Genomic DNA, 11,868 nt, shown 5'->3' on the forward strand with positions numbered 1-11,868 from the left:
AGAACAGATGGCTGAGGAGAAATAAAGAAAGATATATATGAGTGGAAACAAGATAAGATATGATTAACTAGCATAAACAGACCACATAATTCATAAACTGAGCTAAATCAAAGATAGCTACAATCTCAAAACCAGTTAAGCTAGCGCAAGAGTAATAAAGTTATAACAGACTAGTAAACTTAAAAGAACTAATCTGAACCAGATGAAGGAGCAGGGATGGAAGGATCAAGTTAATGCATGCCCTTGTTCAAACGCCTAAGATATTTGCGCATATACTTGAATTGTAAATCATGGGAAACAGACATGTTTTCTATCTTAACATTCATATTCTCAACTTTATCTTCCAATGCACGCAGACGTGCATCAAACTCAAAAGGCTCAAAATCTAGATCATTTTCAGAATCAGATCCAAGTTCTTCTAAAATGTCATCCATGTTGATATCATCAGGAGGAAGATTACTAGCTTCGTCCTCATGTTCAGCTTCAGCATTGCCACCACTAACACCTAGACCAGGAAGGAAATCAGATGATGGATAAGGGCTTCTCCAACCGGCATATCGACTAACATATGTGTAGCCAACAAGTCATCAAAAAACCAAAAGGAATGTCACTATGACCAAGATGAAGTCAAAACTGAATAATGGAGTGACAAATCAAGGATGGTAAACAAACATGAGCACCGCTGGCAACAGCATGAAGAACACGAACCATGAAGGAAGTCAATTCAGATTTATTACCCGATCGAGGATACAAGTTAGACACAAAGATTTTGTGAAGAACTCTGTATTTGGGTAACAGATACTTTGAGGGAAGCACATTCCCTTTATGTGTCCATTGAACATCCAAATTGCATAAATCTTTTGTGAGCATACATTTTTCAGATACTGAGGGTTTTTCAGATAAGTTATGGATAAGAATGCCCTCATCATTCACAGGAATTTTCATAAGAGCTGAAATCAAATACGATCAACGTCAAATGGTCCTTCTCTTGTGGCTATCTTAAAAGATAAATTTTTTAATAAAAAATCACATATGCAAGCGAACATAGACTAGGTAATGGACCGGTATGCTAGCCCACCCCAATGTAATAAGTTATCTCAACCTACAGTTTGGAGCATAAGAAGGATATCAAAAGGAGCAACATGATTAATATCAACAGGATGTTCAATAATAACGTTACACAATCTGATGTCCCGAACATAAGATGGATCGTACTCGGGAGCTCGAAGATGATGCTTAGTGATAAGGACTGATCTGGAGGAAGAAGATGGACCACGGGATATTGTCTTTCTCCCTCTAGATGCCATTTGCAGTAAGGATTTCAAGGAAATAGAGAGTTGCAAAGGATTGAGAAATGGGTTTTCTCAAATTAGATTTTACCCAAGAAAAACTCCAAATCTCAACGAAATTTGAAATAGATAACTTCAAAAGAAAAATAGAAGAAATCTAGACACAGATCTACAAGAAAAATCCAAATGGAGCACTAACCTTGAAGATTTTGAAGGAAGGGTTCGACTGGTCGTAAGTCGGCCCGTTGGAGAGTGAAGAAGAAATGAAGAAGAAGAAGCATTTTTCCCAAATTTTAAGTGATTCATGCGATTCACGACTGGTCGTGGATGTACACGACCGGTCGTAGCACGACTGGTCATGTATACTCACGACTGGTCGAGTACCGGTTAAAAAAACTGATTTCCAGCAATATATACAAAATCTGAAATCTAATCAAACAAATATATACAATATGATACAAATAGGCATAAATACTCATTTTAAAATGCACATGCCAAGATCAAATTTTATTTTGTTAAACCTGCTTTTGTCGAGCGGTTTAGTGAAAATGTCAGCACGTTGATTCTCGATAGGAATATATTCCAAAGATATAACCTTTTCTTCTACTAATTCTCGAATATAATGAAATCTAATGTCAACGTGCGAAGTACAAGAATGCTGAATTGGATTTTTTGAAATATTTATGGCACTGGAATTATCACAATATAATAACATAAAATCCTATTTAATTCCTTAATCACTTAGCATACGTTTCATCCAAACTAGCTGTGTACACGCATTACCAGCTGCGATATATTCAACTTCAGCTGTAGAAAGTGATAAAAAAGTCTGTTTCTTACTAAACCAAGAAACTAAACAGTTTCCAATATAAAAGCAACCACCACTGGTTGATTTTCTATCATCAAGATTACCAGCCCAGTCAGCATCCGAGTACCCAGCTAATTGAACACTAGTCTCATGTGGATACCAGAGACCGAGATTAATAGTACTTGCGACATATCGCATAATCTGCTTGACAGCAATCAAGTGCGACTCTTTAGGATCAGACTAATATCTAGCGCAAATACCAACACTTAGAGCAATATCGGGTCTAGTAGCAGTTAAATACAGTAAACTACCAATCATACTCCAATATAATTTCAGATCCACATTTTTACCTTTAGAATCTTTTGAGAGTTTCAAAGTTATACTCATAAGAGTATCAAAGTTCTTACCATTCTCAAATCCAAATCTCTTAATCAAATTCATAGCATATTTAAATTGAGAAATGAGGTTTTTGTTTTACCTGCAACCCAAGGAAATAATTTAATTCCCCAACCATGCTCATTTCAAACTGAGATTTCATCAAATCTGCAAACTCAATAGTCATGTCAGTACAGGTAGATCCATAAATGATATCATCAACATAAATCTGTACTATTAGAATGTGATCATTATGGTTTTTAATAAACAGAGTCTTATCAACACATCCCATTTGAAAATTATGGCTTAATAGAAACTTTGTTAGTTTCTCGTACCATGCCCTAGGAGCTTGTTTTAAACCGTAAAGTGCCTTTTTAAGGCGATACACATGATCAGCATTTTTGGAGTCTTCAAAACCTATCGGTTGTTCAACATAGACTTCCTCATGTAGGTCACTATTTAAAAAAGTACTTTTCACATCCATTTGGTAAATCTTAAATTTCTAAAACACACAATGGATATAAAGAGTCTAATTGATTAAAGACGTGCTACTGGTGCGAAGGTTTCATCAAAATCAATACCTTCAAGTGTAACCTTGTACCACTAGTCTAGCCTTGTTTCTAATTATATTGCCAAGCTCATCAGACTTATTCTTGAAGATCCATTTGGTTCCAATGATGTGTTTATCTTTAGGTCTAAGTACGAGATACCAAACATCATTTCTCACAAATTGGTTAAGTTCTTCTTGCATCGCAACAATCTAGTTTTCATCAGCAAGAGATTCTTTTACGTTAGATGGTTCTATCTGGGATGTAAAACATACGTAATTACATATATCCTCAAGTTGTTTATGAGTACGAACACCAGTGAGAGGGTTTCCAAGAATCTGTGTGGTTGGATGATCTTTAACAGTCCTAAGTTCAGAATCAGTCTGATTAGATGAAGTATCAGATTTATCAATTACTAGTACTTCATCATTATCTGAACTTGAGACTGATGTGTTTAAGTGATCATCAATGACTACATTGATAGACTCTTGAATCACACCGGTCCTTTTGTTCAGAACCCTATAAGCTCGACTGTTTAAAGAGTATCCTAAAAAGATCCCTTCATCACTCTTCGTATCAAACTTTCTCAGATATTCATGATCTCATAAAATATAGCACTTTTTGTCAAAAACTCGAAAGTATTTGATAGTAGGCTTTTTATCAAACCACATTTCGTAAGCCGTTTTACTATTTCCTTTACTAGTATAAACCCGGTTAATGATATAGCAAGCTATATTGACAACTTCAACCCAAAGATTCTTAGAGAGATTCATACTATTCAACATGACATTAGTCATTTCTTGAAGTACTCTATTTTTCCTTTCAACTATTCCATTTTGTTGTGGAGTTTTGGGCGCTGAGAATTCATGTAATATTCCCTGGTCTCTACAGAACTTCTCAAAACCGCTATTCTCAAATTCAGATCCATGATCACTATGAATCTTACTGACTTGAGAACCTTTTTTAGTTTGAATCCTTTTGAGAATCTTTTTCACTTTTTTAAAGGTTTCTGATTTGTCCTTTAAGAAGACAACCGATGTATATCTGGTAAAGTCATCTACTATTACTAAGATATATCTTTCGCCACCTCAACTTTCCGTCCTGGTAGGTCTTACAAGTTCCATATGGAGAAGCTCGAGTGGTCTTGATGTGGTATTGGAATTCACCTTTTTATGTGAGTTTCTCGTTTGTTTGCCAATCTGGCATTCACCACATATTTTATCTAACTTTTGTAGCTTGGGTAGACTTCTTATAAGTTCTCGTTTGCTCAATCTATATAGATTTCGGTAGTGTACATGTCCAAGACGTTTGTACCACAAATCAGTCTCGTCTGTATGGACCATGTAATACGATTAATTAGATGAGTTGGATTCACTAATAATATAGCAGTTTTCAGACGTTCTATGTCCAGTTAGTATTACTGAACCCTTGTTGTTTAGAATCTCACAGCATTGATTAGAAAACCGAACACTATGGTTATTATCACAAATTTGTGATATGCTTAGAAGATTATGTTTCAGTCCTTCAACATACAAAACATTTTTAAACAAAGGAAGGTTATAGAGTTGAACTGTACCTTGGCCCATAATCTTACAATTGCTTCCATCATCAAAAGTAACTGACCCATCAATCATATCTTTAAGATTGACGAATAAAGCCTTGCTGCATGTCATATGCCTGGAGCATCCACTATCTAGGTACCACTTTGAATGGCTTGTTGATTTGAAAGCGGTGTGGGCAACCAAGCAGGCAACCTTAGAAACCCATTTCAAAACTGTTTTGGGTTTAGGAGTATAGTTGGTCTTCTTCTGTCTGTTGTTATAAGAATGACCTACTAAGTTAGATTTTAAGAGCTCCTTGAGTAAATCAACTATCTTTTCAGCTAGTGGGTTTCTGTTCTGATTTTTGAAGTTGACATAGCTGCCCTTAGGTTTTTAAAAAGCTTTTGAATTTTTAGAAAAACCTTGACTAGTATTTTTCCCTTTTGAGTTAGAGGACTCTCCTTTCACAAACATAGGAGGAGTATACTTTTGTTTAGGAGGAACATTTTTATCATAGCCCAACCCAGATCTGTCGCCACATTTTCTAGATCCGGATAAAAGTTTTTCTAACTTTGGATCTCCTTGGGCATACCTCCATGTATCCTTTAAACTCAGAAGAGAAGATACTTCATTTCTAAGTTTCTCATTTTCAGATTTCAGATTTTCAATTAGGGAGGTTTTGAATTCTAAATCACATTTTGATTTTCAAAACAATCTGAAATTTGGAATTTTTCTAAAACAAGAGATTCAAAACATTCTATGAGTGTAAAAAACTTTTCTTTTTGAAGTTTAAGTTTGACAGCAATTTTACAACTTTCCTTGTATAAGGCATTATAAGCATCTTGAAGATCATCTTCATTTTCATAATCACTATTTAGATTTTCTTCGCTAGTTGAATCATCATGATCTGAAAAAGTGAATTTGGCTAGAGTCATAAGGGCTTTAACTTCACTGCCCGACTCGGTTTCAGAATCTTCTGATTCAGAAGAAGCTTCAGAATCAGATGATTTATCCAAGTAGCCAACATACCCATCTTTTTGGGTTTGTCCTTTTTAGGACACTTGTTTGCTAAATACCCATATTCTTGGCAGTTGTAACATTGACTATCTTTCAAAGACTTCCAAGTTTTAGATTTGGGTTTTGATCTTTTCTTATCATTTGATTTTTGAAAATCAACCCTCTTTTTACTCTTGAAAATCTTGTAAAACTTTTTCGCTAAAAGAGCCATATCATCTTCAGAATCAGAGTTGTCTTTAGAAGATTTAAGAGCGATAGATTTATTTTTAGTAGCTTTAAAATTTAACTCATAGGTTTGTAAAGAACCAACTAGTTCTTGTACCCTCATATTATCTGTATCACGAAGTTCCTGGATCGTGGTTACCTTAGAGTTAAACCGTTCAGGAAGTGAGCGTAGTATCTTTGCACACACTTTACTTTCTGGGATTCGCCAAGACCCCATATTGAGTTTACAATGTCATTTAATCTTATGTAAAAGTCCATAAACATTTCATTTTCCTCCATATGAATTTCTTCAAATTTGGTTGTGAAGAGTTGGACTTTAGATTTTTTGACAATTGTAGTCCCTTCGTGTGTCATTTCTAACATATCTCAGGCTTGCTTGACAGTATCACAGGATATGATTCTTTTGAACTCATCCGGTGATAGTGCGCAAGTGATTGCATTTAGTGCTTTTGCATTGGCACTACTCTCATTTTTCTGAAGGGTGGTCTATGAGAAATATGGTGTTACTCTCATTGATTTTGAACCATCAATACCAGTTACTTCAGTGGTAGGTGGGTTTCATTCAGTCACTGTGGCTTGCCACACACTCTCATTCATTGATTTGAGGAAGATCCTCATCCTGGCTTTCTAATAGGCATAATTGAAGCCATCAAAGGGTGAAGGCCTAGTGACTGATAGGTTATCAAAATTTGACATCTTTTTAAATAGCTTAGATCGTTAGCTCAGAAAATAAATCCAAATAAAAGGCAATAAGAGCGAGCTATTAAGCTCTGATACCACTTGAAATGGCCTAGCTATACGTCCTAGAAGGGGAGTGAATAGGACGATGCCAAAATAAAACTTTAACAGCGGAATAAAGAAAGATACATAGCTAAATAAACCAAATCAAATCACAATGCTGAAATTAAAGCAACCTCACTAAACAAGGATTAAGATGTTGATACAAATTCAGTTCTAAGGACAACCTTACACCATAAAAACCAAGGGTTTATGGCAGGACAACCTTATTTCTAGAACGTCCTTTGTATCAAAAACTCAAACCGAAGAGGAATAAATAAATAGAGTGGAATTGAAATAAATTGCAGGATTTTAAAACTAAATTATTACAACATTCTCACTGTGCTTGAAACGTAAATTTTACAACATTCACATCCACACATACATTCCACAAATTTGAATGAAAAGATATATAAAACTTAAGTAAGCATTCAAATCACAAGACAAAGAGTTATAGTGGTTCGCCTGTGTGTACACCAACTGTTCAACAACAGCCACACAGCGATACTCCACTCCTAATATTCTCACACAGGGGATATCAGCGTTCACTATCAAAGATAGGTTTTCCAGGTTCACTCAAAACCTTCACAATTGTGTTTTTCTCTATGTGCTTACACAATTAAAAAAACCCCTATTCTGAGTTTTCCTGGCTCTCCTTAGATAACCAATACATTAAGATTTTTCTGGCAAATCCTAAAAGAAAACCAAATGAAAGTAAATTACACAAACGGAAAATACCTGAATTTCTCCTTCGTTGTAGCAGCCCAGAAGAACCAAGTTGGAGTAGAGATTTGAATGTCAAAGTTCAATGTCCAATACTCACTTTATAATGGTTCTAGGTTCTAATAGATTTTAAATTAAACAAATTGAGCGTAGCTCTATTTGATTTTGATTCCAAGAAGACGGAATACAGCAATTCCTCTTTTCAAATAAGATTGGAATATAGAAACAAAATCAAATAAGAAAAGCTAAAGAAAGATAATATTAAATATGCACACTTAACTTAAAATGGAGCACAGACTTATCTCTCAGAAGGCCGAATTAAATTAGCTTAAAAATTATATTTAATTCTGAGATTTGTGCTCTATTTATAAGTGAACAAATCACGTCTTCGACTGGTTTAAAGAGCTCTACGACTGGTCGTAGAACCAACAGATATTTGAAAATTCAGGCGCGATAAGATCTAGCGGTTTCACGATTGGTCGTAAGTGATCTACGACTGGTCGTACGTCTCCTTCGACTGGTCGTAGGTTGCACACGACTAGTCAAAGCTAGCCAAATTTCAACGCTGTACATTGAGTCGTAGGACTCCGACTGGTCGAAGAAACAGTCGACATTGTTCATACGACTAGTCGAATAGTCCCTAAAACTAGTCAAAGCCTAATAGAAAATATCCAAATTTTACAACAAACTTACGACTGATCTAGAAATTTCTTAGACAGGTCGAAGCAGTGCTAGAACTAGTCGAACAAGGTCCAGGACTAGTCTTAGAACAGCCTAAACTCACGTATATAAAACTTATGAATTATGTATCCAGAATGGCCTACTTTAAAGGTGAACCTAAGGTCAGTCATACCTCAATAGCGAAGTAAGGACATTGAAACTTAGAGACGAGTGACTTTTGAAAGTAATGAAGCTTGAAGTCTTGATGTAGCTTAAACTTGAAAGCTTCTTGAGATCTTGAGGTTGAACTTGAAAGCTTCTTGAGATCTTGACTTGTGAACAGTGCTTGTTAATCAAAGCTGATCTTGAGTAAAGCATTGTTCTTCACATATGCACACTTCATAACAGTGTCTTTGGCACCACAAATTTGACAACAAAAAGGGGCTATAAACTATAGCACTAACATTGACAATTATCTCGAGAATCAAGTCCAAATAATATCCAGAAACATGCAACTTGAGCCCAGAGCGAAATGTGTGAGAAACGTGAATATCTTCAGGAAAAAGACTCAAACTTAAGTGAATTAGGCCGTTCGCTTGCACGCCAAATTTAAGGTTTCAGACCGTCAGATTCCGACCTAACTACACCCTTGGATCAGGAAAAATTTTCAACACATGTTAGTGTACTTGTGGCCCTGATCGAGTGACGATGACCGTTAAACTGAAACTGGTCCTCCATGGTCAATCTTTAAATCCGATCGGACCGAAAACATAACTTGACATAGATCCATTGTCAAGAAACTTTTTCTGGACCGTATGCAGGAAATGGACCTCCAGATGAGCTCCGTTGGCCTAAAACAGACAACTTTTAGCTATAACCTAAGTATATCATGGCCCTGGGGCCATTGACATCAGTCCTAGGCCTATATAAGGGCCACCCCTCTCTCATTCCATACGAATTTCCTAAACCTGAGGAGAGGAGAGAAAAGAGAAGGAGAAAGTGAGGAGAAGTGAGAGAGAGTTGTGGTCTATTGGTGGGATTCAATCCCGCCACTCTACGTGCTAAATCACCTCTTCCGTGTCACTTACTAGCAATTTTGACTCCATTTTTGGATAAGGAATCCTAACCCTAATTTGTTTTAGGTATCCAAATAGGTAGATCGGTGAAATAGCTAACCTATCTCATTGATTCAGGTAGCCGTCGTGCCGTAGACAAAGGCATAGTGTTCGAACTGAGTTCGATACGAGTTTACCGATGGAAGGTACAGACTATAAACATTTAGGTTATAGTTTTCAAGGCTTTCAATGTCAGTTAATGATTTATGACTGACTTGATTGCTATCACATATGCTTAGATGTGATGTTTTTCACGTATTACATATATATATATATGAACTATGTTGAAATTAATGTATTCCATATGTTTGTTGAAATGTTTATATGAATATGGAATTATGATTTGTGCTTGCCATGATTGTTTTTCAGGAATACATGATTGTTGTACATGTGGCAACTCCCTTGTGAAAGTATTTGCTATAATATATGTTTTGACTAATTTATTATATGCATGTGATGTGTAGTCTAAGTGTTTGATAAAATGCCTGAATGAGAAAATGCTCATTGAAATGTATTTAATGAGAGTGTTGAGATAGGATTCTCAATTCCCTTATCTATAGTTACAGTTTCCTTTATGTAACTTATCTTACTACTACGTGATTTATGAATGAAATGTCTATGTATGATAACATGTGCACTATGTGTTTGTTAAAATGCTCAAATGAGATTTATGTTTAAATTGGTTGTCACATGTTGCTTGGATTATCACATATAAATGCTTATTTTGTTTGAGTATGATTGAGACTAAAATGTAGTCCAGGTAATCGGTAATGGTTTACGATCAGTGGCCGAACTAGTTTCATCACGACGGATATGTTCGATGAATCCGAGTCGTATGATGATTGTCGACATTGGTTAGGCCACAAGAAGTGCGCATGCGCTCCATGTCGATTAATTTAACGAGCGCTCGTACTAGTCGAGTTTGTCAAGTAACCCGATTGGCCTAATGTGTGTTTACCATGTATGGACACTACTACCCAAATCTAAGGTACTACTTACCAGTGCAAAGTCCATTTAACCTTAGTACCACGATCCGCTAAGACTCATGAGCTGGGCATGGTGGTGTATGGGACACCGTGGTCGAGCTGTCGGCCTACGCTAGGGTGACGAGCCTCCCCGTAGTGACCAGTGAGCAACCCAAACTCATGAGTCAAATATAGTGGTGTATGAGACACCGTATTTGAGCTGTCGGCCTATACTAAGGTGATAAGCCTTCCCGTAGTGACCTTGAGTATAAAATAGGCCTACGATCAGGTGATGAACCTCTCGTAGTGACCTCGAGTGTAAATTAAGCCTACACCGAGGTGACAAGCCTCCTGTAGTGACCTATAGTGTAAACTTGCGAACTTACCTATCGTATGTGATTAACTATGATTGACGACCCTAAATGGATCATTGTTTGGGTCAATGATATAAAGGGAGGTATCTTAGCTTCCTAAACATGTTGTATGAATAGGACTAATTAAGACTTAGCTAATCACGCATATGCACCGCATTACATGTGCCTTTGGCGTTGGAGTTGAGCACAGCGGGAGTGTTACATGCGCGACCGTGAGATGATGTCGCAGAGGGAGTGTAGGCGAGGGCATACATCATTATCGCATCCCATCCTCGCATTAACAAGATTACTTAGGAATGCTTGTTGTATTGCTTTATCATTACTACTTGACTGAATTGATAACATGTTAACCTTTGCCTTATAAATCCACTAAGTTGATCACTCACTCCTACTCTGGGACAGTGTTTCAAAACACCAACCAGATTCTTTCAGATGACGGTGAGGCTTATGAGATGGAGCCTACCTTCTTTGACAACGAGGAGTTCTCCTATCTGCAACTCTCTAGCGGGTCTATATAGATCTGGAGTTACGTCACCGGGGCTACAGGGATATGGATTAGATGACATTACACTTTATCTTGTAAATTTTGGAATTATACATGTAATTATTTAACCTGGTGATATTCATACTCTGGGGACTTACGATCACTTATATGCTCTATATATTTATCACAATCTTCCGCTTACGTAATTTAACTGTCTCTGGAGTATGATATGCTGATTTGGTGCAATCCCACTTATGTTTAATGCACTAATACGGACAATATTTAATCATCATTATCTATGTTACATAAGTGATGCGTTGGAACTTGGGAGTTGAGCTTTTGCTCGACCCCCGATTTTCAAGGCGTTACACCCTCTCACTAGTATGCACACTTGTAAATAGCTAGAAGATGTGTAATTACGTGTACTTTACATCTCAGATAGAACTGGCTAACGTAAAAAAAGCCCTTTCTGACAAAAACTAGATTGTTGTGATGCAAGAAGAGCTCAATCAATTTGTCAAAAATGATGTTTGGTACTTAGTTCCAAGACCGAAAGATAAACACATCGGAACAAAATGGATTTTCAAAAATAAGTCTGATGAACTTGGCAATATTATTAAAAACAAGGCAAGGCTGGTTGTCCAAGGGTACACTCAAATTGAAGGCATCGATTATGATGAGACCCTTGCCCCGGTAGCTCGTCTTGAATCATTCAGACTATTTATATCTATTGCATGCTTTAGAAAGTTCAAAATATACCAAATAGATGTAAAGAGTGCTTTCTTAAATGGCGATTTACATGAGAAGTGTATGTTGAACAACCAACGGGTTTTAAAGACCCTAAGAATGTTGATCATGTGTAAGACCCGAGGCCCCGAAATTTGGTTTGTACACTGGATAACCATTGACTGTAGGTTCATTGGCTTCGAGAATGTTTTGACTTGATCATAATATTGTTCTGTTATCG

The sequence above is a fragment of the Magnolia sinica genome, chromosome 6, assembly GCF_029962835.1.
Source record: "Magnolia sinica isolate HGM2019 chromosome 6, MsV1, whole genome shotgun sequence".
Taxonomy (NCBI): domain Eukaryota; kingdom Viridiplantae; phylum Streptophyta; class Magnoliopsida; order Magnoliales; family Magnoliaceae; genus Magnolia; species Magnolia sinica.